The sequence below is a fragment of the Bubalus bubalis genome, chromosome 4 (assembly GCF_019923935.1).
Source record: "Bubalus bubalis isolate 160015118507 breed Murrah chromosome 4, NDDB_SH_1, whole genome shotgun sequence".
Lineage (NCBI taxonomy): Eukaryota > Metazoa > Chordata > Mammalia > Artiodactyla > Bovidae > Bubalus > Bubalus bubalis.
Window position 1 is genome coordinate 79,358,616 of NC_059160.1, and position 14,507 is coordinate 79,373,122.

The 14,507-nt window shown below is 39.4% G+C and overlaps 1 protein-coding gene across 4 annotated transcripts in view; it reads right to left on the bottom strand.

Annotated features, from left to right (window-relative positions):
- Nucleotides 1–14,507, bottom strand: part of SLC2A13 (solute carrier family 2 member 13) — a 531,951-nt gene that overhangs the window by 433,737 nt on the left and 83,707 nt on the right. The window lies entirely within an intron of this gene.

Here is a 14,507-nt window from a genome sequence, read left to right on the forward strand (position 1 = left end):
TAATCAATACTCACCAAAAGCATAGTGAAAACAATTAAGCAGGATTATCTAACATAATTTCATCTCTTTATACTGTAGACAATATAAATCAATAACCAGATGACACCATAATCAATGGGTTGCATCATAGACCCACGTAGAATTGTTTCTTATGAATTGATCTTTGTAATGCCAAAAACTAGTCTGCTGCAATTGAAAGTAGCAGCACTAAGGAGCCTGTTGCTGTGCTTCTGGGGGACAAAGAAGACTATAGGGCTACAGTCCATGGATGGTAAAGAGCTGGACATGACTAAGTGACCGAGCACACATGCACATGTTTTCTGTACCAGGGCTGAAAAGGTGCTATTTACCACATTCTGACAACAGGAGAAATTTCTCTCTAGTTTCAGTAGTTGCAACAGTCATGCTTCTCAATAAGTGATTTGTGTTTCCTTATGGGCATTACAAATCACATAGCCATCTTTTATCTCCCCTATCATGTAGGAAGTCAGTGAGGCTCACTTTACCAAGTGTTTTGGACTTCATGGTTATTTATTTTGTGAGTTAAATCCCTTCCCGACACCACAATCATCTCCAATCTTATCTATATTAAATATTTTTTGCTATATATTTATTTGCTTTGTTCAAAGGTAGAATAAATAAACATATCAACAAGACTTAAATAGTACATATATCTACTTCTGGAATATATTCACTGTATTGTTGAAAACTACTGGTAAATATTTATTGAATTTGCACACAAGTCAGAACATTAAGTCTCAGAACTATATACTCTGTAGTTTCAACCAATGTTATTTGCTTCTGGAGTATTTGTTAATATACAGCTACAGTGAAAAAAATCATACGATTTTATGAGTTCCACAAAATAATAAGTATATATTAGCAGACAAAGTAAGAATAGCTATTATAATTAAATCATCACCTAAACTGCTGAAAGTTTCCATCTGACTGTTAATCAATTTAATCGCACAGACTACTCTAAATTGGCTTTCATCTGACTTAGAGGAAACATTCGAGAGAGAAGAGCATGAGCCTAAAAAATGTGAAACCACATGAGGTTTTCTCAGGGATAAACAGAGTGTGAAGCACAATATGTACAGAGATGAGAGGCAGACAAAGCCCAAATCATGGAAGAAGTATCCTTTAATCAACAAGTGTACAATGAATACTCGATCTGAGCTGCGTACTGTGGTAAGCACAGTGGAAGAAGTGCTACAGGAGAGAGACAAGCCTTCTGACTTCATGCTAAGGCTTACTGGGCAAATGTGTTAGAACAAGTAAATAGATTTCAAGTGCAACGGGTCTCATCACAGGAAAAATATGGGGAACAAGTGTGTGTGTCTGTGCTCAGTCATGTCCAAACCTTTGCAACCATGGACTATAGCAAGCTGGGCTCCTCTGTCCATGGAATTTTCCAGGCAAGAATACTGGAATAGGTTGCCATTTTCTATTCCAGAAGCTCTTCCAGATCCAGAGATCAAACCTGAGTGGAACAAGAATCTATAGCAAAGGGATTGGGCCCTGCCTGAGGAGTCAGAGAAATCTTGGATGAGGAGGTTGGTGGGTGGGGTAGAGGGTGAGGAGGGTGAAAGATACTTTAGACATCCAGACCCAGCTTAGACAAAGGCCTTGAGGCAGGAAGAGATGCATCCTGTTAAGAAACAGACTACTTTGAGAGACATAAGCAGAAACGAGCCAGAGTATACAGGACCTTAGAGGCCATATGGTTGTTTAGTCGCGAAGTCTTTCGCAACCCCATGGACTGTAGTCCGCCAGGCTCCTCTGTCAATGGGAGTTCCCAGGCAAGAATACTGGAGAGGTTTGCCATCTCTTCCTCCAGGGGATCTTCCCAACCCAGAAATCAAACCCGAGTCTCCTGCATTACAGGTGGCTTCTTTACCACTGAGCCACCTAGGAAGCAGAGACCATATTAAAGGCTTGGTACTCAAAAGCCTTTGAACAGTGTAAAGGAGGAAAAGGCATAACTAGATGCATGTTTTAAAATGATTTTTCTGGTTGGAAAGACGGATGGAAGACAGATTCCAGGGAAACAAGGAGTTCAGTGGCAGAAGTAGAGACTGGGTAAAATGGAGAGATTCTTGAAGGATATATTCAGTATTTATGATGAAGGGAATGTGAATGGAACTGTGAAAGATGAGGAGAAGAAGAATTTGAGAATGATGTTCAGATGTTCAAAATAAGCAACTAAGAGCATGATGGACACTTAATATGAAGATAAGGGTATTAGAGGAGAAGCAAATTTGTATGGATGATAAGGTCAGGTTTTAGACAGGATGAATCAGAGGTGTTCTGTGAAATAAACAAGTAAAGAACAAGTAAAACATTCTATAAGTGTGCTGGAAATACAGGTTATTTACATGTAAATGTTCCCAGCTTCATCTTTTTGCCTACTCCTTTCCTTCCTCTCTCATCTCCAAGGGAGAATTTGGTCTTTGCCAGCCTAGTTCTTGGGCTGTTATCATGGCAGGCAAAAAGGGATAGAGAAGAAAACATGGGCCAAACATGGTTTGTGAGAGGATCAAATGAGAAAAAGTCTGCAGGGAGCTGTGAGTCTCAGGGTCAGTATGGAAAACTGGGAGCACATAACATGGGGACTAACTGAGGTTTGACTAGGGGTAGGGGTGGGGGTGGATAAAAGATTTTTTGAAATATTGTTGAATTATACCCTCCAAGCTATTATGTTCTTGGAGACTTGAGTAAAAAGTAGTATTACTATTTAATTACTTTTAGTTGCTGGACAGTATTTCTTTTTTTTTTTTTAAACTTTACATAATTGTATTAGTTTTGCCAAATATCAAAATGAATCCACCACAGGTATACATGTGTTCCCCATCCTGAACCCTCTTTAAATGCAATGTCAAACTGAGACTGGGCCCAGTAGAATTTGGGAGCTATACAAATACTTGGAACTCAAAAGATGGTTCTGTGTGAAAGGTACATATAACTGAAACCATGGGAATGTATGAGATTTCCTAAAAGTGGAACATGAGAAGAGTGCCTAGAACTGAGTCCTGAAAAACTCCAATATTTAAGAAAGAAGGAAAAAAAAAGTGACCAGCAAGCAATTACCTTACCCTTGAATACTATGTGCTTTTGAACTGTAGTGTTGGAGAAGACTCTTGAGAGTCCCTTGGACTGCAAGGAGATCCAACCAGTCCATTCTGAAGGAGATCAGCCCTGGGATTTCTTTGGAAGGAATGATGCTAAGGCTGAAACTCCAGTACTTTGGCCATCTCATGCAAAGAGTTGACTCGTTGGAAAAGACTCTGATGCTGGGAGGGATTGGGGGCAAGAGGAGAAGGGGACGACAGAGGATGAGATGGCTGGACGGCATCACTGACTCGATGGACGTAAGTCTGAGTGAACTCCGGGAGTTGGTGATGGACAAGGAGGCCTGGCGTGCTGCGATTCATGGGGTCGCACAGAGTAGGACAGGACTGAGTGACTGAACTGAACTGAACTGAATACTATGTTACTTTCTACAATCTTTTTATGTTGCCATTTTGCATTCCATGTAAGGTCATCCTTTAAAAAGTAGGTGGGACAGGTATCATTCACTACTCCCTTAGGAAAGATAAAGAACCCCAGCCTCAGAGATAATAAGAGGTTTTCAGAAAGTTGCATAGCCAAGTTAATGTCAAAGTGAATCTCCAGACTCAGGCCCCCTAGTCTTTTTAATGTGTCACTGGAAGACTGACTGCTGTGTCTGTTTCAAATATGGCCCTTTGGAAATCTGTCAGGAACATTTTATTTTTGGCCCTACTACTTTAGCATCACTTTGCCAACAAAGGTCCGTCTCGTCAAGGCAATGGTTTTTCCAGTAGTCCTGTATGGATGTGAGAGTTGGACTATAAAGAAAGCTGAGCGCCAAAGAATTGATGCTTTTGAACTGTGGTGTTGGAGAAGACTCTTGAGAGCCCCTTAAACTGCAAGGAGATCCAACCAGTCCATCCTAAAGGAGATCAGTCCTGAATATTCATTGGAAGGACTGATGTTGAAGCTGAAACTCCTATACTTTGGCCACTTCATGCAAAGAGCTAACTCATTTGAAAAGACCCTGATGCTGGGAAAGATTGAGGGCAGGAGAAGGGGATGACAGAGGATGAGATGGTTGGATGGCATCACCAACTCATTGGACATGAGTTTGGGTAAACTCTAGGAGTTGATGATGGACAGGGAGGCCTGGCGTGCTGAGGTCCATGGAGTCTCAAAGAGTCAGACACAAATGAGCGATCGAACTAAACTGAACTGACCTTAGCAGGCACATAGGAACTTCAAGGGGCAGGAGGGCCTGATCTCTTCTCTGCTCCTATTACCTGCTATGTGACTTACTGCCAGCAGGTGTCGTGTTAAATAACAAAAATAAGAACTGAATGTGATTAACTATATAATTTCAAGCTAGACAAGTTTAAAGTCTCCTTTTATAAGAGAGAAATGCTTTATGAAAATGAAGAACTATAAAAGAATGCCAATGATCAGGAAGAGGAATAGACTTCAGGTTCACTATACTCACAACTCTCCAATATGCGTATGTTAAGCATGGGCCTTGTTAATTCACTTTGCTGTTAATAACACAACACACATGGGAGGCATGTTCAGTTGTGTCCGACTCTATGATCCCAAGAACTGTAGCCCATTAGGTTGCTCTGTCCACAGAATCTCCCAGGCAAGAATACTGGAGTGCGTTGCCATTTTCTTCTCCAGGGGATTTTCCCAACTGAGGGAGCAAACCCACGTCTCTTACGTCTCCTGCATTGGCAGACCGATTCTTCAGCACTGTGCCACACCCAGGGATGCCATATTAGTGGATGTTTAAACATAATGCCTATTCTGGAAAAACTTCTAACATTAAGGCTATGTCACCTCAAAATCTCCTTTCCACTTTGGGGAAACAATAAAGTTCATTATTCTTATGAAGGACAGTCTAAGTGCTTCATGCATGCATTAGTTGCTCAGTTGTGTCCAACTCTTTGCGACCCCATAGACTGTAGCCTGTCAGGCTTCTCTGTCCATGAGATTCTCCAGGCAAGAATACTGGAGTGGACTGCCATTCCCTTCTCCAAAGAGCTTCATAAACGGATGTAATTAATGATATTTAAAGTTTAGGAGTATTTTAGAAAGAGCTTTTGATTTCTTCCCTATTTCAAAATAAATATCTCATAAAGAAAAAACAAATTATTTATTATACACATTAAACAGACTTCCCAGGTGCTGCTAGTGGTGAAGAAGCAGCCTGCCAATGCAGAAGACATAAGAAACCCTGGTTTGATCCCTGGGTAGGAGGATCCCCTGGAGGAGGAAATGGCAATCCACTCCAGTATTCTTGCCTGGAGAATCTCATGGACAGAGGAGCCTGGTGGGTTATGGTCCTTAGATTTGCAAAGAGTCGGAGACAACTGAAGTGACTGAGCACAGAAACTCATGAATTAAAATTAACATACAGAGTATAGTAGTACAAAGTGTTATTAATAGCTTACCAGAGTAAATGCAACCACAAAAACCTGTGTTGGTATTATTTTCGAATATTTTTTCAAAGTTTTATCCCTTACAAAATAAAAAGGTCTACATCAAAGAAAACTCATTATCATGTTTAGCTTGAGGAGTCTCACCAGAAAAGTGCACCTCCGCCACTGCAGTACAACCCAATTCACACATTCTAATACTGCCAAGCTGCTTCACCATAAATGGCACAAAATGCTCTTGAGCTCAAAAGTTGGCTTTCAAACACTGCTGGAAGTCCTTTTAAAGCCTTGAGTCAGAAGTATAAATAATTTCATAACCAAATAGCATCAGAAAATCCTGTTGTGATGGGTAAATACCCATGAATCACAACAGCCTCTCAGCGCAATATGCCAAGCAGCAACTAATTAGCTTCTTAGAAGCACATGAAGCTAGCTTTTAATAATAATGCTTCTTGAACAAGAATGATTATGACATACTAATTTCATTTTGTAAATTATTGCTCTATGATCTCTAAAGAAATTTTAATAGCAAGAATTGTCCAAACAAACGGTATCTCTCACTGTAACTGTCTCAGTTTTGCTGTCCTGCCCAGGACTGGTATGTCTGTATTCTTCTAAATATCAAGTATCTACAGGTACCAGGTTATTAACACCTTAGAATTTAGTTTTTGTTTTTGTTTCTTTCCTGAATAATAAGACATGTGATACCTTGATTTTGGACTTCTGATCTCCAGAGCCGTGAGATAATAAATTCCTATTAAGTAAAACAAAACAAAACAAAAAAACCTGCTGGGCAGCTTCAAAAGCAATAAGCCCCAAAGTGATGAAAATATATACAACACATTGTGCTTAAAATGGAAGAGCCGGGTAATGAGAAAGATTCTATCTATAAGGATAACTAGCAGAGTTTATGTTCTACAGCATTAAAAAGCTCCTAAGAAAGCATTACAAACATATCACCATCATTTCAACTCAGTTAAGTCTCTCACAGCCTAAATGGCCTCTTCCTTTACACTACTTGAGAATATTCTATTGATCTGCTCATGTCCTTTTAAACTGGTAACAGTTCAGTAGAGCCTGTATCACATTTTTACTTCTCAAAGCAGGACTACAAGCCCTTTAATGAAATGTTCATATCTCATGTTGTCGTTGTCTATGTGTTAAGCACAGACCTGGGCTTATGGTCGTTCCTTAGTACTATGGGATGAATACACAAAAGCATATCCTTTTAACCTTGTGTTAATAGATACTATTCATTAGGGAAATTTTGAAAACTACATATAAGAAGTAAGGTAATTAAAAATCCTCTCTAATCATACCACCCATAGATAGCCACTATTAAAATTTGGCTATAACTTGCAGTATTTTTTCCGTAAGTCTTTAAAAGTAACTTTAACTCATTACATTGCAAATATTATTATTGTTCATGAAGGGGTCTCAAGCTTCTTACATAAGTTAGGCAGGTACCATAAATATAGAACCTGACTGAGCATAAGACATAATGTATAAAGCTGCTTACACAACTAAGGTACAAAAAATTCTTTACATCAAAGAAAACAGTCAAACAAAATACACTGCTATGTAGCCATATACAATAATCTTGATACTAGTTTAGCACCCTTATAGCAAAAAATCATTTTAAGTAACAGTATAACATTTCAGCACTCAGATATGGAGAAAAAAGAAGTGTTGCTGGAACACACAGATATAGCAAGGTAGGAAAAAAACAGAGAACAAAAAAAATTCTTTATGGGGAGAGACAGCAAATATAGAAATTATTAGATGTGTAAGATATTTTTGGAGTATTTTGGATAATTGGAGAAGGAAATGGCAACTCACTCCAGTATTTTTGCCTGGAGAATCCCAGGGATGGGGGAGCCCGGTGGGCTACCGTCTATGGGGTCGCACAGAGTCGGACACGCCTGAAGCTACTTAGCAGTAGCAGCAGCCCAATACTTTTACAATAGAGTTTCAGGGTTATAAGAGAAAGACAGCTGTGTCAAATGCTACAAAAGCAGAAGCAGTATGCTTTTACATCTGACAAATGGAATGCACAAAGGTTAATAAGAAATCAATACATTTTCCTCAAGGCAGTGAATTTAGCAGACAGAAGCAAAAGTAGTGCTTTGCCTTAGCTCTATGTGACATCTAGAGGTAAATGTTTTAAGGACAACAATATGGACCTAAACATGAGCTAAAAGTCTGTGAATCACCTGAATATAGATTTTAATTTAACAGGTATAGATAAAATACTTAAGAAATATATACAGGAAAAGATAAGCTCAGGGGTAGAAGTTGCTATAGAAATAGTCATGCAATCAATAAAAAGGTTTGAGGAATAAAATAGAAAGAACTATTAAAGAAAATATTAAAATAGCATAACAACAAATGAACACCCTCCAAAAAACTGTTTAGGTTGTTCTTCAATATACGGTTGGACCTTACCTAAAAATCAGGAACAGAAAGCCAGGAGGAGGGAATTGGTTTAAATTAAAATACAATAGAACAGAATTAAACAGGGAAATGGGTAGGGTACAGAAGGATCACAAGAATACCAAAAATTTAATAGCAAGATATATAATTACAGAAGCAAATACCATATTGGAGACAGTATATAACAAAGATGAAGATGTATTAAATTTGAAATAGTGTGAAACATCAATCTGAGATGTTCTACAAGAATGAAAAGTTCAGTTCAAGATGGTGACCTAAGAAGATTCTGAACTCACTTTTTCCCAAAGACACACCAAATCTACAGCTATATATGGAATAATTTCCTCTGGAAAAAGACTAAAAACTGAGAAAACAACCCCTTTATATCAGGCAAATGAGAAGCACACATCAGGCACCTCAACATTTAAGATGGGTACCTGAGAGACGAGCCCCCAAAACATCTAGCTTTAAAGACCTATAGGACTCATATCCATGTAGACCAATGGGGCTGGAATGAACTGAGGAATGGCTCTTAAAGGGCCAGTGCACAGACTCATCTGCCCCAGGGCCCAGTGGAGAAACAGCACTTTGAAAAGTGACCAGACTTTATATGAAACAGACTCGCTTTCTACTTTTAAGTAAAATATTGGTCTGAGGGGCAGGAGCCTTCTGGGATATTCTGAGGGTAGGCAGGCTGGTGGGTGCCATTGTCCTGTTCTCTCTCTGCCTTGCTAAACCTGCACCATCTCCCAACCACAACTCTTTTATTTTCCCTTTCCCACTACTGTCATCTTTATGCTCCAACTAATGGGTGCCATTTTGCACACTCTCCTCTGCCTTGCAAAAGCCAGTGGGTACCATCTCTTTTTCTTCACCTATTTTTCTTTTTTTTGTTAGTTTTTTTTTTATTATTTTATTTTTACCCTTTCTTGGCATCTTTGTCCTCCCCCTCTGCCATGCTTCAGAGCTCCAATATCTTCCAGAGATACTTCTACACATACCTGGAGTCTGGCTTTTACCCATGATTTGATTTTTGCAGCTACCACCCAAGGGATGCATTTGATTTCCTGAAGTCCCTGACTCTGGAGGCCAGCAGGCTTGGTCCTTGAGTGCCCTTGTTATGAGAACAATTGGAAAGACAGCTCTTGGCAGACTGCCACTCCCAGATCCCTGCAGAGAAAGCAGGCTAAAATAAATCCTAGTCTTTCTTAGAAATTAGCCTATCTGCCTGTCCAGGAGCTTTGGCCTGAGGGGCTGGATTCTGGTTTGGTGCTCTTGGAAAGCCTATAGAGGGGCTATCAGTGAATAAAGGCAGTTGGATGCAATCTTTTCAATCTCCATCTCTCTCACTCTAGCTAACTGGTATCTTACAGAAAGGAGCTCATGCCCTTGTCCAATACCTTGATATCTGTGGCTTCAGCCATGAACAAACACATTTATTGACACCTGGCTCTGATGGCCAGTGTGGTTTTGCTCACAGGTCCCACAGGACTGTGATCAACAGAGAAAGAATCCTTAGCCAGCTACCACCCCCAGGGCACAGGAAGAGCAATCGACTCAGGAGTTCAATCTGTCTGTGAAAGAGGCCTATTACTGTGCCATCATAGCAGCAACACGAGAGGCAGGATAATAAAAACACACATCTAAGGTCTGATGATAAACCTATCCTGAGACCTTGGAGGAAGGTTATTAACTTCACATTCTCCCTCTACAGCACTCTAGAGCACCAGAATCTGCCCTGTTTTTATGACTGGTGCCCTAGTTTCTATGACTGTTGCCTGAGATATCCCTTGATCACCTGGCTCTAGTGGCCAGGAAGCTTATATTCCTAGGTCCAACAGGACTGAAACAATCAAAAAAGACAGTCCTTAGCATGTTACCACTTCCAGAGACAACAGAGATAGCAGATTGAAACACACTCCAAGTCTTTCTGTGAAAGAAGACACCTTGCTAGATCTGGAGGTTCAGCCATAGGGGCAGGCTTCGGCCTTGGCACACAACTAGAGGCTCTGGAGGTGTGCTCAGGATTACTAGAATGGGGAACAAAAGTTTTGCATCCCACCTCTGTCTCGCTAAGCTCATCAGTATCTCCCAGAAAGGAGCTAGTACACTTGTCGGAAGCCCTGATTTTTGTGACTGCTACCCAGGTGACACTGTCAGACTCCTATCGCAGAGAGTCCTCAGGGCTTAAACCGGCAAACCCATGTGACTATATATTTACATTCTTTAAAATCCACTGCCTGAGCATTTGCCTCCCAACCAACCTGAATCTAGATGCTGATTAATATCTTCCCCTTTGGGACATGAACTGGTCTTCACATCCCTCAATTACCAGGCACTACTTAAAATAAACATGCTGCCTGGACAATCACAATGGTTTGAAAACCAATCAAGAGCTAGGGCAGAGTTGATTAGTAAGGTTCATCTCCTATACAAGGACAGTGTTCAAGACTGAGAGAAGTAGTTGTTTCATTTAATACACAGAAAACAACAGTGATTGAATAAAAAAAAAAAAGAAAGAAACCCTCTTGCCCTGTTGGTGGGAATGTAAAGTGATATAGCCACTAAGGAGAACAGTATGGAGACTCCTTAAAAAACCAGGAATAAAACAACCATGTGCCCCAACAATCCCACTACTGGGCATGCACCCTGAGGACATCATAATTGAAAAAGACACATGTACCCCAATATTCACTGCAGCACTATTTACAATAGCTACTATATGGAAGCAACCTAGATGTCCATCAGCAGATAAATAGATAAAGAAGTTGTGGTACATATATACAATGGAATATTACTCAGCAATAAAAAGGAATACATTCGAGTCAGTTCTAATGAGGTGAATGAACTCAGAACCTGTTATACAGAGTGAGTGTTTCCCAGGTGGTGCTATTGGTAAAAAAAACCTGCCTGCCAATGCAAAAGACATAAGAGATGCCACTTTGATCCCTGGTTCAGGAAGATCCCCTGGAGGAGGGCATGGCAACCCACAGCAGCATTCTTGCCTGGAGAATCTCATGGACAGAGGAGCCTGGTGGGCAAAGAGTCAGGCATGACTGAAGTGACTTAGTATGCATGCATATACAGAGTGAAGTCAGAAAGAGAAAAATAAATGTCATATATTAATACATATATATGGAATCTAGAAACATGATACTGGTAAACCTATTTGCAGGGCAGCAGTAAGAAACAGACATAGAGAACAGGTGGTGCGGGGGTGGTAGGAGGAGGTGGGATGAATTGAAGAAGTAGCATGAAAACATACATTACCATAAAAAGAATAGATAGCCAGTGGGAATTTGCTGTATGATACAGGGGGCTCAAACCAGGTGCTTTGTGACAACCTAGAGGGATGGGTGGCATGGGAAGTGGAAGGGAGGTTCAAGAGGGAAGGAACAAACATATGGTGCATTTATGTTGATGAATGGCAGGAACCAACAGCTTCAGCATCAGTCCTTCCAATGAGTATTCAGGGTTGATTTCCCTGAAGATTGACTGGTTTGATCTCTGTCCTGTCCAAGGGACTCTCAGGAGTCTTCTCCAGCACCACAATTCGAAGGCATCAATTCTTAGGTGCTCTTTATGGTTCAGCTCTCACAACCACATGTGACCACTGGGAACACCACAGCCTTGACTACACTGACCTTTGTCGGCAGAGTAATGTCTCTGCTTTTCAACACACTGTCTAGGTTTGTCATAGCTTTCCTGCGAAGGAGCAAACATCTTCTGATTTCATGGCTGTAGTCACCATCTGCAGTGATTTTAGAGCCCAAGAAGGAAATCTGTCACTACTTCTACTTTCCCCCTCTCTGTTTGCCATGAAGTAATGGGGCCAGATGCCGTGATCTTCATTTTTTTTAATGTTTAGTTTTAAGCCAGCTCTTTCACTCTCCTTCACACTCTTCCAGAGACTCTTTAGTTCCTCTTTGCTTTCTCCCATGAGAGTGGTATCATCCACATATCTGAGGTTGTTGATGTTTCTCCCACCTATCTTGATTCCAGTTTGTAATTCATCCAACCCAGCATTTCTCATGATGCATGCAGCACATCGATTAAATGAACAGGGTGACAACAGACAGCCCTGTCATATTCCTTTCTCAATCTTGAGCCAATCAGTGGTTCCAAACAGGGCTCTAAATATTGCTTCCTGACCTGCATACAGGTTTCTCAGGAGACAGGTAAGACAGTCTGGTATTCCCACCTCTTTAAGAGCTTTCCACAGTTTATTATGATCTGCAAAGTCAAAGGCTTTTAGTCAATGGTGTAGTCAATGAAACAGAGGTAGATTTTTTTTCTGAAATTCCCTAGCTTTATCTATGATCCAGCAAATGTTGGTAATTTGATCTCTAGTTCCTCTTCCTTTTCTAAACCCATCTTGGACATCTGCAAGTTCTTCGTTCACATAATGCTAAAGCCTAGCATGCAAGATTTTAAGCATAACTTTACGTGCAATTGTCCGATGGTTAGCATATTCTTTAGTACTACCCTTTCTGGGAAATGGGATGAGGATTGACCTTTTCTAGATCTATGGCCACTGCTGGGTCTTCCAGATTTGCTGACATATTGAATGCAACATACTGATTGCATCATCCTTTAGGGCTTTGAATAGTTCTACTGGAATTCCATCACATTCACTAGCTTTATTAATATCAGTGTTTTCTAAGGCGCACTGAACTTCACTCTCCAGCAAGTCTGGCTCTGGGTGGTTGACCACACTATCAGAGTAATCCGGTTCATCTGGATCTTTTCTGTGCAGTTCTTCCATGTATTCTTTCCATCTCTTTTTGATCTCCTCAGCGTCTAATACATCTCTACTGTTTGTCCTTTATTGTGCCCATCTTTGGGCAAAATGTTCCCTTGGTATCTCCAATTTTCCTGAAGATATCTCTAGTCTTTCCCCTTCTGTTGTTTTCTTCTAGTATTATACACTGTTCATTGAAGAAGGCCTTCTTGTCTCTCTGTGATGTTCTTTGGAAATCTGTGTTTAGTTGGATATGCCTTTCCCTTTCTCCCTTGCTTTCTGTGTCTCTTCTTTCTTTAGCTATTTGTAAGGCCTCCTCAGATAATCACTTAGTGAAATAGAGAAAAGTAACTGACCTGATAAATAGTCAAAAACTCTGGGAGATAGTGAAGGGAAGCCTTGTGCACTGCAGTCCATGAGGTCACAAAGAGTTGGACAGGACTGAGTGACTGAACAACAGCAACAAATGATTTAAAATGCAATAATCACAAAATTGCTCACCTAATTTGGGAGAACAATGGATAAAAACAGTGAGAACTTCAACAAAGATAGAAAACATAAAAAAGTAACAAACATAAGAGAGGTTCAACAGCACAGGTTAAAAGAATGGATCAGTGAGTCAGAAAATAAAGCAATAGGACTCACCCAGACAGAGCAAGAAATGAGAAGAAAATTTTAGATGAAATTGAAGGACATAAAAGACAACATCAAGTGAACTAACATTCACATTATAGGAGTCCCAAACAGAGAAAAAGAAGCAGAAAACTTATTTGAGCAAATAATGCTTGAAAACTTTCTTAACTTCAGTGGGAAAAAAAAAAAAAAAAGCCAGATTCAGAAAGCTCAGGGACTACCAAATAAGATAAATCCAAACAAACACAAAACAGTGCATATTACTAATATAACTTAAATGTTAAAAGTTAAAGACAGAGAAAACCTTAGAAGCAGCAAGAGAAAGACAACTTGTTGAATGTAAAGGAATCTAAGATCACAAATAACACAAGCATGATTCCTCTCTCCAATTTCATTCAAAATATTATTGGGATTTCTAGTCACAGCAATTAGGCAGGCATAATAAATAATAAAAACAGAAAGCATTTAAATTGCAAATAGACAAGGAAAACAGGCACTATTTGTAAATGACAGTGCTACACGCAGAAAATCCTTAAAATCTCCAAAAAGAAAAACTGTGAACTAATAAATGAATTCAGTAAAACTAGAGGATACAAAATCAGTATGTAGAAAACTGCTGCATTTCTACACATAGTAATCAACTATTAGAGAATTTAGAAAACAATCTCATTTAAAATTGCATCAAAAAGAATATCTAAGAATAATCTACACATAGTAATAAACTATTACAAAGAGAATTCAGAAAACAATCTCATTTAAAATTAAATCAAAAAGAACATTTAAGAATAAGGGAGATGAAAAGCTCTACAGTGATAAAAATAAAATACCGATGAAATAAATGAAGAAGACATAAATGGAAAGATAGTCTATGCTCATGAATATCTTTTTAGTGAAGAATGAATATGTTTTTAGTGAAGTATAGTTGATTTATAATATATATAAGTTTCAGGTGTACAATAGAGTGATTCAGATATATATGTATTTTTTCAGATTACTTACAATTATACATTATTACAAAAAAACCGAACATAGTTCCCTATGCTATGCACTAAATACGTGCTGCTCATCGATTTTACATAAATTAGTTTATATCTGATAATCCCGTGCTGTTAATTTGTCTGCCTACCTCCCTTTGTTCTTGTGTAACCATAAATTAAACATTACTAGGAAAAAACCTAGTGGAGGTGACACAATTCCAGCTGAGCTACTTAAAATCC